Here is an 18874-nt window from a genome sequence, read left to right on the forward strand (position 1 = left end):
AAAACTGTGTATGAGCTGATCATGTGACCTGAGAGGCCCCTCCCTCAGCTGACCTCCAAAAATGTTCTGCTGAAACCTTTCAGGGAGTTCAGGGTGTTTTGAACACAAGACACCCTTTTTCCTTGCTCAGCTCTGCAGTAAACCTCTCTCTGCTCCAGAGTCAGCTTGTTTGGGCCTTACTGTGCGTGGGGCACACGAACTTGCGTTGGGTAACATGTGGAGGTTCCTCTGGAAGGGAGGCACAACAGCCATCATCAAGAGCTTCGGCTGGGCTCCAGTGGTTTCACCCAACACCACCCACCTCTTCAATCTCTCAGAGGAAAGAACAAACACCACCTGCAAGCTCTTTGGAATCCTCGAGAGAGCAAACCATCGCTGTGGCAACGCTTTCACCACTCATCACCCAATTTGAAAACATCAGGGTTGCTAGGCTGCTTGGGGCTGCTGGCCCAGAAACAGGCATCAAGCAGCCTGTGAGGCTATGGAACCCTAATCAAATGCATGCACATTTACAGGGAGACACCATCTTTGGAGGGAAAATTTGATTGGAGTCCTCGCCTATCACTTGCTGTCTCTGTTTAGCTCCTCAGTCGTGTCTGACTCCTTGCGACCCTGTCCATGGGATTTTCCAGGCAAAAATACTGGAATGGATTGCCATTTCCTCCTTCAGCGGATCTTCCCAACCCAGGGACCAAACCTGTGTCTCCTGCAGTTCAGGCAGATTCTTTATCCGCTGAGTCATCCGGGAAGCCCCATTACTTGTTAGTCTTGGACAAACCTTTTTGTTTTTCTGAACCCCAGTTTTCCTTGTATGGAAATGAAGATCAAATACTTGGCTGACATAAGAATGAATGAAATAATGCCATTTGCAACATCATGGATGGACGTAGAGATTATCATACTAAGTGAAGGAAGTCAGACAGAGAAAGAGAAATATCACATGATATCACTCATACGTGGAATTTACAAAACAGAAACAGGCTCACAGACATAGAAAACAAACTTATGGTCACTGAAGGGGAAAGGAGGGGACAGGGGAGGGATAGATTAGGAGTTCGGGATTGGCAGATACAAATTACTACATATAAAATCGATCAACAACAAGCTCCTACCGTAGAGCACAGGGCACTGTATTCAATATATTGTAATAAACTGTAATGGAGAAGAATATGAAAAAGAATATATATGTACATTTATATGTGTAGCTGAATCATTTTGCTATATACCAGAAATTAACACAACATTGTAAATCAACTACTCCTCAATTAAAAAAATTGTTTTAACTACTTGGCTGAGTCACTGTGATAACTGCATATAATAAATGTAAAACTTCCCAGTAAAGTGTATGACAACTCACAGTCACTCAAAGGTAATAGGTGTTACTATTCTACAATGTCTATATGAACATGCTACACTGGGCTGTGTTTAGTCGCTCAGTCATGTCTGAGTCTTTGTGACCCCATGGACTGTACTCCACAAGGCTCCTCTACACATGGGATTTTCCAGGTAAGAATACTGGAATGGGCTGCCATGCCCTCCTCCAGGGGATCTTCCTGACCCAGGGATCAAACCCAGGTCTCCTGCATTGCAGGTGGATTCTTTACCATCTGAGCTACCGGGAAAGCCCTATTAATACCTAACTGGTGACATAAAGCTCCCAAACATAGAGGTGAGAAGATCAAGGTAAGTGCTTTCCCAGGTCTCATCTCCATTTCGTCTGCAGAGTTTCTTTTACACTGGTCCTCTGTTTGCATTCACCGATTGCCACTAAGCTAATTTTTTTTACATGTAGATTCTGATTACATGTGATGGATGTCAGTGTCACTGAGACAGCAAAATACACGAACTTGTGGAGGATGGGGCCACCCCAGACCTGCTGCTTCCTGGCTAACCCCATGAGATCAAGCAATGGAGAGAAAGATAGCAGATAGTGGCCCCACCTACACTCAAGCATCTGAGATAAGGGCATGGCCCTCCAGACACTGGGGAGAAGAACCCACAATGAATACACATCTCAGACAACCAGAAGCTCCTCAAAGCCCACTCACCTTCTCCCAAGGCCACTGAAATTCCAGAACACACTTGTTAAAAGAGGAAAGATCGTTGCCCCAAGTGGTTTGGAATGTTCTTCCATTTCAGAGAAGGATAAATACTTGTTTGTCAAGGGGAGAATGTTGTCTGGCATCAAGGCTAGTATAATTTATGACACTGCATTTTCCTAATTGCTTGTAAAATGTATTCTACCATCCTGTGCAAATAACATAGAGACTTGCAGTCATGAAGTGTGTGTAATCAACAGATGTCAGTTGTTCTCCACTTAAGCAACTTAGAAACAACCAAAAATGAATTAGGATTATTGAATGCTGATGTGGAAAGCTAAGGTATTAAATATTTAACACCCCGAACATAACGATGGAGTTGATTTTGTGTGCTTGTTAGTTTCGGCTTTATCATTTTGCATCAGTGATCCTGCGAATGCGTTCATTTTTCTGCAAGGCTTATCGGGTGTTGCTATGGAGACAAGAGCTGCTCTGACATATTCCCACCGGCCCTGTTTGCCGGCTTTTTCCGTAAACACTTAATTATGCGTTGCATTCTGCAATCAGTGTCGCTGGAGGGAAGTTCGCTTAGCTCATCTCAGGATAAAGATGAGTTCTGCTCCTAAGCAGATGCTTTCATAAGTGTTGAGTGTGGTTCTAATAAATGGAGCAAAATCAAGAAGCCTCCAAGAGAAAGACAACAAATAAGAAGGCAAGGATTCAGTCTAATTACTTGATTATCTACCTATATGGGCTTCCTAGGTGGTGCTTGTGCCAATGCATGAGATGCAGGCTCAATCCCTGGGTCGGGAAGATCCCCTGGAGGAGGACATGGCAAGCCACTCCAGTGTTCTTACCTGGAGAATCCCATGGACAGAGGAGCCTGGAGGGCGACAGTCCATGGGGTCGCAAAGAGTCGGACATGACTGAGCATGCACACATGCATCTAACTGTATAAAAGCTTATCAAAGTCTCAGCAACAACTTCAACTCCATACTGAAACCTCTGACAGCTTGGGGAGGAGGATGAGTTATTCTATACCATATAACCTAAGCAGACAAATCAAACAAACAACAAGTATAACGATATATTTGAAGGCTAGTCTGTGCAGGAAGAGGTATTATCAAAATACAAGATCCTTCTTTAGGTCAAGGATTCTCAACATAAAAATAGACTTCTTAGGACTGGGACATTCCCCCTCTTTCCATAAGCGTAAGTAGCATATTGTTTCTGTGTGTATACGTGCATCTCTTGAAAGAGAGTCTATAAATTTTATCAGAAAGTCAGAAACTCATCAGACTATGCAAGACACAGGACCAATCGACTGTATTCCAGTGAAAAATACTGCATCTCCTCCAGAGAAAGTGTGTTTACTCTTTCCCACCATGTGTGATTACCAAAATGCAAGAAGCGTTTCTGTGGCAAGGATCCCACCCCGATTCTGTCCTTTATCCAACTCAAGATTTTGAGAGAGACATGCCTGGAATTCTCTCTCATTTGAAGGAACAAATACAGTACTGGATTAGATGCTCCAAATAAAGAAGTCAGCTGATCCATGCCCAGCATTCTGAATTACAACGAAAGCTGTGTCCCAGTGGACCCCTTAGTTTTATGAAAATGATCTAATTCAATGAATGAGATATTTGACTGATTCTCACAGGAATCAAATTTCTATTCAATTCGTTCCGGTCAGGCTCTTCCTTCACACACTGCTACTGATATATATATATATATATGTACATATATATATACACACACATATATATACACACTCTATTTTATGTCCTCCTTGTGATTTCAGTGTAGCTATTTGCACTGAAACTAGAAAAGGGAGATAAGTGTTCAGAGCCAAGCATAATTCAAACAGAACTGCTGATACAAGTTTGGGAATGAAAGAGACAAACTGGGAACAGCCAGAAGGAAAGGACTCACACTTCACCTTCACTAAATGTCAACAACATAAATGTATTTGTGCAGCCACTCGGCATGTGTAACACCCCCTGAAAGCCACAGCTGTCTTTTATGATCTCTCAGGGCTCTGGGGGGTGGTGGAACAGAGGGGACAGCTTGTCTCTTCTGCACAATGTCTGAGGCTTCCCTTGGTTTGACCCCATGGCTAGAGACTGGACCATTGGGACTGCCTAGCATCCTTCTGTATGCAAACTCAGGATCTCTCTGGAGTCTCCACCTAGGGTCGCCTTAGCATGAGAATTTCAGAACAGTCAGACTTCTTGCATGATGGCTCATGGCTCAAGTTCCAGTTTTCCAAAAGCCAGGGCAGAAACTGCAAGGCTCCTTAGGACCTGGCCTCATGAGCCCCAGAACATCATTCTGTTAGCCATGAAGGTGCTCAGGCCAGCCCAGACTGAAGGAAAGGGGGCTTTGTCTCTACCTCTCAATGGGAAGAGTAGCGGAGAGTGTGTGACTATGTTTAACAGCTCAAAAGGCAGAGCAGATCTGCAGGAACACTGCTAAGTCACTGTCCTAACTTTTGTACCCACACATGACGTCAATCACCTCTACTAGCCACCCTGCAGCCCCATGTTACAGATATGAACACTGAGGCAGAGTAGGGATTCAACCCAGGACTGTCTGCAGATTCTGTATCATTGACGACAACCCCTCCTGGTTCTTCCAGCCTTTCCCTCAAGTTACAAACACTGCAGCCTCCACTGATTTCTTCTGCCTCTTCCTAACAAGCTTGCTACTTGGATTTTACATGAAATACAGTGGAATTACCCATCTTCTTTTTTGGTATGTGGGCGTCTCCCTAAAGAGTTCACAGAATCACAAACTGGGAGAGCTTTGGGTTCTGACACGGGGAAACAGAAAGGTACATAGGGCCAGCATCTTGGCTGGGATCACACAGAGACCGGAGGTGACAGAACTGGACTCAGAGAAGGGGAGAAGCTTCTGGTTCCTGCTCCTGGCTCTGTCTTCTTGTCTGCAGTTCTTGGCACTGTCGGGGAGGAAGAGATTTTTCCTCTAACCTTCTAGGTTCTTTGGCTGTTCTATTAATTAAATTGACCTAAGAGAGATTAGCAGGAGGAAAAACAAATTGAATTTCCTACATACAAGAGCTTCACATTGACACTGAAGCTTACATGCCATCTTGAGCTAAGGAGAAGCAGGCAGGGGTCTGGGGCTTCAAAGGGAAGGAAGATAATTTACAAGAAGATTGGTAAACAAATCTGAGTCTTGGCGCAAATAGACAATGGGACCCAGAGAGGAATTTGAACAAACAGGCTTAGCTGAGGTCTCCCAGCCTCCTACACCAAGCCCATTCATTTATAGTTGTGTTGGGTGACAGCTCTCTTCCTGAAACAGACCCTCTATCAAAATTCTTTATTTTTAAGAATTGTATTGAAGTATAGTTGATTTACAATGTTGTGTTAATTTCCACTTTATAGCAAAGTGACTCAGTTACGCATATACATACCCTTTCTCATAGTCTTTTCCATTACAGTTTATCACAGGGTATTGAATATAGTTCCCTGTGCTGTACAGAAAGTCCTATCCACTCTATATATAATTATTTTTAATTTTATACTGGAGTATAATTGCTTTACAATGTTGTGCTAGTCACAGATGTGCAGCTGTGTGACTCAGTTATGCATGTACATGTTCTTTATCATGCTCTTCTCCATTACAGTTTACCACGGGGTATTGAATATGTGCTATACGGAAGGAACTTGTTGTTTATCCTTTCCAAATATCATGTTGTTGTTGCTGCTCGTCAGTTGCTCAGTCGTGTCTGACTCTTTGTGACCCCATGGACTGCAGCACGCCAGGCCTCCCTGTCCATCACCAACCCCCAGAGTTTGCTCAAACTCATGTCCATTGAGTCAGTGATGCCATCCAACCATCTCATCCTCTGTTGTCCCCTTCTCCTCCTGCCTTCAATCATTCCCAGCATCAGGGTCTTTTCAAATGAGTCAGTTTTTTGCATCAAGTGGCCAAAGTATTGGAGCTTCCGCATCAGTCCTTCCAATGAATACTCAGGACTGACTTCCTTTAGGATTCACTGGTTGGATCTCCTTGCAGTCTAAGGGACTCTCAAGAGTCTTCTCCAACACCATAGCTCAAAAGCATCAATTCTTTGGCACTTAGCCTTCTTTATGGTCCAGCTCTCACATCCATACATGACCACTGGGAAAACCATAGCTTTGACTATACAGACCTTTGTTGGCAAAGCAATGTCTCTGCTTTTTGATATGCTGTCTAGATTTATCACAGCTTTTCTTCCAAGGAGCAAGTGTCTTTTAATTTCATAGCCACAGTCACCATCTGCAGAGATTTTGGAGCCCAAGAAAATAAAGTCTGTCACAGTTTCCATTGTTTCCCCATCTATTTTTCATGAAGTGATGGGACCTGATACCATGATATCGTTCCCTTCTCCAGGGAATCTTCCCAAAACAGGGATCAAACCCAGGTCTCCCGCATTGCAGGTGGATTCTTTACCATCTGAGCTACCTGGGAAACCCTCTCTCTATGATAGTTTTTAATTTAATTTTTTTTTTATATTGGAGTATAGTTGATTTACAGCATTGTATTACTTTCAGATGTATAACAAAGTGACTCAGTTTCAGGCAATTACAGAGGGAGACGAAAAGCTCTTCTTGTGTCTTTAGGGCCTTGATTGACTCCAGCTCAAAACAATCCACATACCAAAGTGGCACATTGCGGGGAGGCTGGTTCTGACCCCTTCAGTGCACAGGAGCTGCTAAAAACACCCTGGTTTCACCAGGGATGGCAGTGATGTTCCCTTCCCCACCGTCTTGTTGAGGGCGAAACTTGTCTAAGGGAAGATAATTTGCTCTCTAATGAGAGTACTTGAAGGGCATTTCTTTCACTTGCTTTGAGATTTCTGTCAATTTTTTCATCTAGTTCTAATCTAATAGAGGTGAAATCCATTTTCAGCTAATTACAGGAAATGCTTCTAATGGGTAAATTAAGTCTGCCTCTACCCTGAGAGGCTCGCCCACCTCCATTACCTTTTCCTCTGTTCCCGATGATGCATGCTTCCTCCTTCTCAAAGGGCTTGTCACTCCCCATCTCCCCACATCACCAGGCACGGTGGAAGCTTGCAGAGGTCAGTCTGCCCTGAGGAGGAAGTGGCCATCCGCCCATGACACGTCCAAGGGCCGTGAATTTACCAACTGCAAATTGCTCATCACTGCGGCACTATGAGACGTTCCTGCTGGCTTTATGAGAATAAAAGATGGTCTGTCACTTGCTTGGAAACTACAGTGCCTGCCAAAAGCAAAGCGGTGGGAGTTGGAATGACCCAAAAGAATGCTTTGCAAATGTGAAAAGGCCTGTCCATCCGCAGTGCTAGTTTGCTTCCTTTTAGAAATGCTCGGAAGGAAACTCCGGGTCACAGAGCCCTCGGTGCTAAAGTGACAGGGGAAAACAAAAATGCTTGGCTGACATTATGCTTAGCAGTAAATCCAGCTGCAGATACAATAGCAGCTACTGGATGTTAAAGAGAATTATCCATCAGGGGGCTCAGGAATAATAAAATACCCAGAGAAGGGTAGATCCTTACATATTTCTCAAGCATCCAACTGTTTTGCTCAAAACCAAATGTATTGGAGCTGGGGAGCAGAACTTGCCACTCCCAAACGTTCCTTTGGCATGAAGATAATTTTGATGAAAACAATCAGGGCCCAAAAGACTCGGTAAGCAACTTTGATCTTTCCCATAAATGCCTGAAAGAATTTAGATCAAGGGCTTGTTCCCCAAATGGAGGTGTCACCACTGATATCTACAAAGACTTTGGGCTAAGTGGTGGGGAAACTCTAGGCAGGACCCAGAGATCCTGAGTCCACCCTGGTCCCCACTGTCTGTGTGGCCCACCAAACATTCTTCATTTACCAAATATTTGCTTTACCATCCTCCATGTGAATTGTCTTCCTCCTCTCTGAAGTCCCAAACTGATCCCCCCAACATCCTCTTTTGTTTGCAGGTAAAGACTGTATCTAAAGTGAGAGCTTCAGTCATTTCAACAAGTTACTCCGTTTTCCTGGGTCTCAACCATGTATGTTGTTGTTGTTTGGGCACTCAGTTGTGGCCAATTCCTTGCAACCCCGTGGACTGTAGCCCATCAGGTTCCTCTGTCCATGGAATTTTCCAGGCTAGAATACTGCAGTGGGTAGCCATTCCCTCCTTCAGGGGATCTTCCCAACCCAGGTATGAAACCTGGGTCTCCCGCACTGCCGGCAGATTCTTTACTATTTGGGGTACCAGGGAAGCCCAAAAGATCACCAACGTCTCCATCTCCATTAGGGAGTTGAACCCTAGTCTGCCATGTGACAGGTGGGGACACTAACCACTATACTAACGAGGAGTTGTTATGTACGGACGGATGTTTTTAAACCTCTAATTTTCTTTTATTAACCTGTCTTGTGTCAGTTTAGTTCTTAGATCGGCCAGGAGCACCTCAGAGGGTAGAGGAAAATTCCTTCCTCCCTGAACAACACTGGTCAACGACTCCCACTGACCCTTAAAATAGTTAATAATATGTCTGTGAAATAAACAAAACAAAGCGTAGAGTATCCATCTCTGCTGGCTGCATCCTACACCTCATTGAGTCAATATGCAACTCACCCCTCACAAGTTTGTCTGCTGAAAACATCCTTCATCTTTGCCTTCTGACGTCTTCAAGTCCAGTTAACGGTACACAGCTCCCTAAGATCAAAACAGAAGTTTATTTTGCCTGCTTAGCCTCCAGGGTTAATCAAACATTTGTGATAGATACTCTAATCACTGGCCTAGCAATACACACAAGAGAAAATTGATGCCGGGAGGAATTAAACAACAGTCCATGTAAAGTTTATCCACCATGTAATGGAAAGGTTTGAACCCAGATCTCTAGTCTCCAGAAGACTTGATGCTCCTTCCTCTCTCAAGTTGCCAAACACGGCAGCCCCACCCCAACAACACTCTCAACTATTCGTCTCCCAAATTCAAAGCCTTGTCATTTCTTCCTTAGATTATTCTATTTCTCATGAGGCTGCATCATTTCCACCTGGACCCCTTGCCTATCCTTCCTTTAAATCCTTCTCAAGCATAACACCAGCTGAGAACATGGTGATCTTGGAGGTTTGATGGTATTAAGATAGAATTAGGAGAAGGGAGCTGGCGATGCCTGAACTCCACCTTTGCCGAGCATCCCTTTGTCCTATGAGGACCTGGTGAGATGGGTGCACTGGGAACTATTGCACCTGAAATGTGAGATTCCACTTGACAAGAGAGACATGGTCCCTGCCCTCGTGGAGCTTACTCTCTGAGGGTCTGTGCTCAGAACATGGTAGGTGTGCTCTACTCCACTGGTGTCTGTGACGGACTCAGGGAGGGGTGGAGATGGTCCACTGGTGTCTGTGATGGACTCAGGGAGGGGTGGTTATGGTCCACTGGTGAGGTCTGTGACGGACTCAGGGAGGGATGGTGATGCTCTACTCCACTGGTGTCTGTGATGGACTCAGGGAGGGATGGAGATGGTCCACTGGTGAGGTCTGTGATGGACTCAGGGAGGGATGGTGATGGTCCACTGGTGTCTGTGATGGACTCAGGGAGGGATGGTGATGCTCTACTCCACTGGTGTCTGTGACGGACTCAGGGAGGGATGGAGATGGTCCACTGGTGAGGTCTGTGATGGACTCAGGGAGGGGTGGTGATGGTCCACTGGTGTCTGTGATGGACTCAGGGAGGGATGGAGATGGTCCACTGGTGAGGTCTGTGACGGACTCAGGAAGGGATGGTGATGGTCCACTGGTGTCTGTGATGGACTCAGGAAGGGATGGAGATAGTCCACTAATGTCTGTAATGGACTCAGGGAGGGATGGTGATGCTCCACTGGTGATGTCTGTGATGGACTCAGGAAGGGATGGTGATGCTCCACTGGTGAGGTCTGTGATGGACTCAGGGAGGGATGGTGATGCTCCACTGGTGAGGTCTGTGATGGACTCAGGGAGGGATGGTGATGGTCCACTGGTGAGGTCTGTGATGGACTCAGGATGGAATGGTGATGCTCCGCTAGTGAGGTCTGTGATGGACTCAGGGAGGGGTGGTGATGGTCCACTGGTGAGGTCTGTGATGGACTCAGGAAGGGGTGGTGATGGTCCACTGGTGTCTGTGATGGACTCAGGAAGGGATGGTGATGGTCCACTGGTGTCTGTGATGGACTCAGGGAGGGATGGTGATGCTCCACTGGTGAGGTCTGTGATGGACTCAGGGAGGGATGGTGATGGTCCACTGGTGTCTGTGATGGACTCAGGAAGGGATGGTGATGCTCCACTGGTGAGGTCTGTGATGGACTCAGGAAGGGATGGAGATGGTCCACTGGTGTCTGTGATGGACTCAGGAAGGGATGGTGATGCTCCACTGGTGTCTGTAATGGACTCAGGAAGGAATGATGATGCTCCACTGGTGATGTCTGTAATGGACTCAGGATGGAATGGTGATGCTCCGCTAGTGAGGTCTGTGATGGACTCAGGAAGGGATGGTGATGGTCCACTGGTGAGGTCTGTGATGGACTCAGGAAGGGATGGTGATGGTCCACTGGTGTCTGTAATGGACTCAGGAAGGAATGGTGATGGTCCACTGGTGATGTCTGTGATGGACTCAGGAAGGGATGGTGATGGTCCACTGGTGATGTCTGTGATGGACTCAGGGAGGGATGGTGATGCTCCACTGGTGAGGTCTGTGATGGACTCAGGAAGGGATGGAGATGGTCCACTGGTGTCTGTGATGGACTCAGGAAGGGATGGTGATGGTCCACTGGTGTCTGTAATGGACTCAGGATGGAATGGTGATGCTCCGCTAGTGAGGTCTGTAATGGACTCAGGAAGGGATGGTGATGGTCCACTGGTGATGTCTGTGATGGACTCAGGAAGGAACGATGATGCTCCACTGGTGATGTCTGTGATGGACTCAGGAAGGAACGATGATGCTCCACTGGTGATGTCTGTGATGGACTCAGGAAGGAACGATGATGCTCCACTGGTGATGTCTGTGATGGACTCAGGAAGGAACGATGATGCTCCACTGGTGATGTCTGTGATGGACTCAGGAAGGGATGGAGATGGTCCACTGGTGTCTGTGATGGACTCAGGAAGGGATGGAGATGGTCCACTGGTGAGGTCTGTGATGGACTCAGGAAGGGATGGAGATGGTCCACTGGTGATGTCTGTGATGGACTCAGGGAGGGATGGTGATGCTCCACTGGTGAGGTCTGTGATGGACTCAGGAAGGGATGGTGATGCTCCACTGGTGTCTGTGATGGACTCAGGAAGGAACAGTGATGCTCCACTGGTGATGTCTGTGATGGACTCAGGAAGGAATGGTGATGCTCCACTGGTGATGTCTGTGATGGACTCAGGAAGGGATGGTGATGCTCCACTGATGAGGTCTGTAATGGACTCAGGGAGGAATGATGATGCTCCACTGGTGTCTGTGATGGACTCAGGAAGGGATGGTGATGGTCCACTGATGTCTGTAATGGACTCAGGAAGGGACAGTGATGCTCCACTGGTGATATCTGTAATGGATTCAGGAAGGAATGGTGATACTCCACTGGTGATGTCTGTGATGGACTCAGGAAGGAATGATGATGCTCCACTGGTGATGTCTGTAATGGACTCAGGGAGGAATGATGATGCTCCACTGGTGATGTCTGTAATGGACTCAGGGAGGAATGATGATGCTCCACTGGTGATGTCTGTAATGGACTCAGGAAGGAATGATGATGCTCCACTGGTGATGTCTGTGATGGACTCAGGAAGGAACAGTGATGCTCCACTGGTGATGTCTGTGATGGACTCAGGAAGGAATGATGATGCTCCACTGGTGATGTCTGTGATGGACTCAGGAAGGAATGATGATGCTCCACTGGTGATGTCTGTGATGGACTCAGGAAGGAATGATGATGCTCCACTGGTGATGTCTGTGATGGACTCAGGAAGGAATGATGATGCTCCACTGGTGATGTCTGTGATGGACTCAGGAAGGAATGATGATGCTCCACTGGTGATGTCTGTGATGGACTCAGGAAGGAATGATGATGCTCCACTGGTGATGTCTGTGATGGACTCAGGAAGGAATGATGATGCTCCACTGGTGATGTCTGTGATGGACTCAGGAAGGAATGATGATGCTCCACTGGTGATGTCTGTGATGGACTCAGGAAGGGATGGTGATGCTCCACTGGTGTCTGTGATGGACTCAGGAAGGAACAGTGATGCTCCACTGGTGATGTCTGTGATGGACTCAGGAAGGAATGATGATGCTCCACTGGTGATGTCTGTGATGGACTCAGGAAGGAATGATGATGCTCCACTGGTGATGTCTGTGATGGACTCAGGAAGGAATGATGATGCCCCACTGGTGATGTCTGTGATGGACTCAGGAAGGGATGGTGATAAGGCTGTGCTACATTCCTGCCAACTCAGCATGCTGTTGCACACTGCTCACTAACCACCACCAGAGAAAAACTCTTTAGAAAAATCAATATCTAATTCACGAAAATGTTTTCTAATACCCAAGCCAAATAATGGGTTTTCTCACCTTTCCTCTCTCCAATAAATCTAAAGTTTGGTCAACTTACTGAGAAATACATACATATATAACTTAGGGTGGAAACCACCTGCAAATTTCATTTTTGTGTTCCTTCCTTAAACCAACCATGATTTTGACTATAAGTGTTCAAACAGGCAGGCTCAGCTTGAGGAGCTATTCAAAACCATATTCAGAATCCACACTTTGCCTTTTTTTTTAATGAAGCACATTGCGTTTCCAGACATGATTTTGCTAGCTTTTAAAAATGGGCTATTAAATTTAGAATATCGGAGAGCAGAGCACTGGGGAGTCTAGACAGTGGGGGTGGGTAAGGAAAACCCTGATGCTGTGAAGATAGTTGGCGAATTTGGGAGACACTGAAATGACATTATGGGGAGCAGAGGATGCCTCCTAAGGTGTGTGCCGTGCAGATGGGTGCAGGGAAGAAGCCTGAATGACAAGCTAAGACATGTGGGTTGGTTTTTGTTTTTTTGTTTTTTTTTTTTCATAAAGACTGTGGACCTAAAAAAATATATTCACGACTAAAGTTGAGAGTTCTGTTTTATTAGGTGGGAATTTTTAGGACTTCAAGCCCAGGAGACAGCATGTCAAGTGGCCCTGAGAGAACTGCTCGGAGGGGGCGAGGGGAGGAACCAGGTTAAAGGGAAGTTTTGCAACAAAGGGCAAGTAGTCTGAATATCAAAAGATTACTGAAATTAAAGAAAACTAGATATCCCAGGTTTAGGAATTTAGCACTTTTCTATGTATGGGAAGATGGCAAGAGTCTGGGCTCACTGAAATCATTCCTTTGATAAGCAGCTCAGGTATCTGGGGCCAGACTCTTAAGAGTCCCTTGGACTTGAAGGAGACCAAACCAGTCCATCCTAAAGGAAATCAAGTGAAAATTCATTGCAAGGACTGATGCTGAAGCTCCCATAATTTGGCCACCTGAGGCAAAGAGGTGACTCATCAGAAAAGACCCTGATGCTGGGAAAGATTGAGTGTAGGAGGAGAAGGGGGTGACAGAGGATGAGATGGTTGGATGGCATCACCGACTAACTGAACGTGAGTTTGAGCAAACTCCAGGAGATGGTGAAGGAGTAGGAAGCCCGGTGTGCTGCAGTCCGTGGGGCTATAAAGAGTCATGGCTTAGCAACGGAACAACAACAACAAACCCTGTATTTTCACATCCTGAGCTTCCTCGGGGCTCGCCAGCTCACTATCACAGTGGCTGCAATTGCTGGCGATTGTGACATCCTCGTTTGCCTATATGGAAGGAAATATTCCATTTCTCAAGACTTCCTGTTGAACACAGACATTTCCTGTCTAACAGGGCTGACTTGAATGGTAGTGAACCCTCTGGCTCTGGGGGTGCCCAAGCAGAACCTAGTACTATCAGAAATGCTGCAAAGTCAGATGGGAAGGTAGCTAACTCTGAGGTTATTAATGTATGGCCCATAGAGTCCGCTTTTTTTTTAAAGGGGTAAGTGGAGGGGAAAAGGAGATAAAGAATCCAGATATTCTTTAAAAGGCCAGAGCTGTAAACACATTGGGCCCCCTCCATTTGTCCACATTAGATAACTAGCAGGTTTCGCTGAGTAACTGTTTGCCCCTTAGGGTCAGGGGCACCAGCCCGCCAACTCTACATCATTAATAATAAGCACCTGCGGGGTCCTTGCAGGCTTCTGCGTATCTGACCCTGGGCCTTGATTCTATGAAAGGATTTCTTCCTATATTTGATGGTGAGCAACCATACTTGACCATTCTAGACTTCCTTTATCTTGCTAGAAAGGGACTACGGTGGTCTCGAGCCAGAACAGGCCACCCAGGCTCCCTGCGTTTCCTGAGGAAGGGCAGGGGACAGATCTGAGCTGACTTGTCACCAGGGTCCCTCCCTCAGGAGAGGAGGGGAGCAGAAGGTGCCACTGCGCAACGTGTGTCTTGGGCATGAGGATTCTTTTAGGTTGGCTGTTTTTAAGAAACAAAAGTCTCAGGGGACTTCCCTGGGGGTCCAGTGCTAAGACTCCAAGCTCCCGATGCCAGCGGTCTGGGTTCCATCCCTGGTGGGGGACCTAGATCCCGCATGCCACGATTAAGAGTTCATATGCCGCAACTATTAATAAAAACCCCACAGGCTCCAACTAAGACCCAGCGTGCTGCGTGCATGCTCAGTGGTGTCGGTCGTGTGTGACTCTGTGTGACCCCACGGACTGCAGCCCGCCAGGCTCCTCTGTCCGTGGGGTCCTCCAGACAATACTGGAGTGCGCTGCTGTGCCAGTATTCTCCAGGGGACCTTCCCAACCCGGGGATCGAACCCACATCTCTTACGTATCCTGAATTGGCAGGCGGGTTCTTTACCATTAACACCATCTGGGAAACCCCCAAAATAAGTTCACACCAAAAAAGAAAAAAAAAAAAAAAAAAAAAACAGACTTAAAAAAAGAAAAGTCTCCATGGGGTGGAGGTGGGGGTGGGGGTCCCCGGAAGAGCGTTTTCCCCAGTCAGCTACAAGGAACATGAGCTAGGTGGGGTTGACTGAGCGGGGACCAGCCAGGCCCGTCTGATCAAAGTCCCTGGGTGCTGTTGTCTCTGCACAGAAGGACGCACACGTTTACCAAGGCTCCATCTTCCCATCTGCATGTGAGCTGTTTGAAATCCCAGCCCCTACCCCCTTCGCCTTCTCTCAGATGCCAGATTAGCCTAACCTTCCTAACTTGTTTTGTGGCCTCACATTCTTATGGCGCCTCCATTTGTATGTCATTACATTTGTTTTTTCCTCCTGTTCATCTGTCGTGTCACTTTAATGACTAGGCCAGCCAGAAGAACCCACAAGGGTAGAGGGGAAGCTTTCCTCCCCGACAGAAAAGACAGTGTCTCTTAAAATCTGCATTTCCACAGTAACATTCTCCTCCAACTAAAAGACGTCACTGTCTATCATAAAGCCTCATACATCTTGAATTTATACAGAATGATCATGAGGTGAGGCAGAATCGCAGGCTCTCGGGTTTGGAGAGGAGGGGCTGGTGATGCCTCCATCACGAAATCAGGTGATTTCTATACAGTGATTCTCCTCAGCCCTACCTCCAGTGTTCCTGCTGGCAGAGTAGAGGAAATTTGTAATTATTTGAACTTTGCAGATAATGAATGAGAAGTATTTTGAATCTGACTCCCTTTCCACTCTTCTCTCCACACTGCCACTTGAGTGGTGCTTCTAAAACACGGATGTGGAAATATCATGCACTCAGTTATAACCCTCCACCCTCTCTCTTCACCTATAGCTGTTAACAGAGAGAGACATTGCACGCTTGAGGTGAGGCAGGCGGTGTACAGAAGAGCCTTTTATATCTTAAAAATCATGCATGAAGTTTAATGTGTATTATATAAAAACATACCAGCACATTGAGAGAGTCAATTTCTAGGTAGGCTGATGTCTAGGTAGGAAGTCTGGGGTCCCCAAGGAGAAGAAAGGGGTCTGGGGCTCTTGAAGAGGAGATAAGAGGTCTGGAATTCTCAAGGAGGAGGAAAGGACAAATGCTTTTTTTCTACATTCCTTAGTCGTAATCGCATAAAATGTTTTTTTCTTTGAGCCTGGAGCTTCTGATTACACAACAAAACAACTCAGCTTAAACTCTGTACTAAGGATTATATATATTATATATTATGTATAATATTATACATTATATATTGTTTATATATTATATATATTATATAAAATATATATTGTATATTAATTATATATCATTATATAATAAAATATAAATAATATAATATATAAGACATATGGTATATTAATATATTATATTATTTATGTATATTATTAATTATATAATTATATATTATTTATAAATAATATATGTATTGAGTGTATTCTATATAATATATAAAATAATATGTATTATATATAATATATATAATAATATATATATCTGGTCTTCCACCTCAGAGGTGGGATGCAGATCTTCGTGAAGACCTTGACTGGTAAGACCATCACCCTGGAGGTGGAGCCCAGTGACACCATCGAGAATGCCAAGGCCAAGATCCAAGAGGGCACCTCCCCGAACCAGCAGAGGTTGATCTTTGCAGGGAAACAGCTGGAAGATGTGCACACCCTGTCTGACTACAACATCCAGAAAGAGTCCACTCTGCACTTGGTCCTGTGCTTGAGGCGAGGTGTTTTAAGTTCTCCCTTTTACTCTTTCGATAAATTACATTGCACTTTTCTTTCAATAGAGGTGTTGCATTCCCCCCAAAAAAGAAAAATTATTATTATAATTATTATATTATATATAATTATATTATTATAATATCAATCATCATATCAATATGATGTATAATATTAATATAAATATTATATATTTATATAACATATAACATACTATTTATATTTACATTTGTATGTTATTTATATATTATATATTATATACTTATTATATTATATATTTACATATATAATATATTGTATTATTATATTATATTATTATATATATTATATATATAATCTCTGTACTAAGGATTAAGGATTAAACTCTGTACTAACAATTATATATTTGGGCTTTGCTGATGGCTCAGAGGTAAAGCGTCTGCCTGCAACGTGGGAGACCTGGGTTCGATCCCTAGGTTGGGAAGATCCCCTGGAGAAGGAAATGGCAACCCACTCCAGTATTCTTGCCTGGAAAATCCCTAGACGCAGAAGCCTGGTGGGCTACAGTCCATGGGGGTCGCAAAGAGTCGGACATGACCGGGTGACTTCACTTTTTTTTTTTTTTTGGAAGGATTATATAAGAACAATGTATCCTGCTTGAGGGCATGTTTCTCCTTCTTGAGAACCTTCTGACTAATCCTGTTATCTTAAAATGTATATTGTGGGAGTGGATCTGGTAAGACCTTTACAACCTTGAGACATTCTTTTAATTTACTGTAATAACCAACTGAAAAGGCATATAGCTCCCTTGCTAAGACCAGCGAGGGGGGCACTCTGTGCCCCTTCTGATGTCTGTGTCAGAAGTTTTCTCTGTCCCTTTTTCTTTAATAAAACTTTGCTACACTAAAGCTCTTGAGTGATCAAGCCTGGTCCCTGGTCCCAAAGCTAAATCTTCTTCTTTGGAGATCACAAATCTGACATGGTTCACCATAGGCTATCAACGTCAAGCTCATAATTTCAGCTGAAATGTGTGTTTCTTTACAATATTAAATTCCCTGGTGGCTCAGTGGTAAAGAATCAGTCTGCCCAAGAAAGAGATATGGGTTGGATCTCTGATGTGGGAAGATCCCATATGCCTTGGAGCAACTAAGGCCCCACACCACAACTGCTAAGCCTGTGCTTTAAGCCCAGGAACCGCAACTACTGACGCCCACATGCCCCAGAGCTCATGCTCTGCAACAAGAGGAGCCACCGCAGTGAGAAGCCCGCACACCACAACTAGAGAAAAGCCCGAGCAGCAGTGAAGACCCAGCACAGCCAAAAATAAATAAATTAGAAAAAAAAATTTTTGAAAATGAATATCAGCCTGAGACCAAGAAAGAACTCTTTACCAAAATGTCATAAATACATTCTGAGCATCATTTAAGAGCATGAGATCTAGACTCCTAGACCCTAAACTCCAATCAATTTAACAAAGACATTCCATAAATATATTCCATAAAATATACAGAGTTGATTTCTCTCAGGCCCAAGAGTGCGGGAAAGGTGGTGATGGGCACGCAGCAGCTCAGACTTTGCAGACGGGGTGAGAAGCCCACCAAGCCCCCCTCCCCTGACACCCCTGTGACATCCTCACTCCTGTGACATCCTGTCACCTCATCTCTCCACCCACCTTCCAGCTACTCATTCATTAGCTCTGTCGTCGTTGCTGGCTCTTCCTCCTGGTGGAGTTTTTCAAGGCTCACTTCTAGATCCTATCGACTTCTCAGAAATGCCAGAAAAATAACAACAAATAGTTAATATGAGCCAGACTCTCCTCTACACGACTTTCTCAAGCTCTTGCATTAAAGCTACAAATGTACCCCCTCCTGCACTTGCCTCTACTCCACAAAAGAAACCAATATACAGACAGCTCAATAGCTTACCCAACGCTGGGCTCATCTTGCACAGAGCCAAGTCAGGCGCCACAGCCTCAGCTCACCACCATGAGCCCACACCTGGGGCTCTCAACCGGGGGCAATTGTGCCCCGACCCAGGGAACAGGTGAGGACAGCTGGGGACATACTGGTGGTCACAGCTGGCAGAGAATGTGCCATGGGCACGTGGTGCGTAGAAGCCAAGAAGTCAGGGATGCTCC

The 18874-nt window shown here is 45.3% G+C and overlaps 1 long non-coding RNA gene across 1 annotated transcript; it reads left to right on the top strand.

Moving 5' to 3' along the window:
* The first annotated feature begins 8477 nt into the window (after positions 1 to 8477).
* Positions 8478 to 16640, top strand: LOC122690479. The gene is made up of 3 exons (XR_006340051.1): positions 8478 to 8488; positions 13242 to 13253; positions 16542 to 16640. It is a non-coding gene; the product is annotated as an uncharacterized LOC122690479 (long non-coding RNA).
* The last annotated feature ends 2234 nt before the right edge of the window (positions 16641 to 18874 follow it).

This window comes from Cervus elaphus, chromosome 4, assembly GCF_910594005.1.
Source record: "Cervus elaphus chromosome 4, mCerEla1.1, whole genome shotgun sequence".
NCBI lineage: Eukaryota > Metazoa > Chordata > Mammalia > Artiodactyla > Cervidae > Cervus > Cervus elaphus.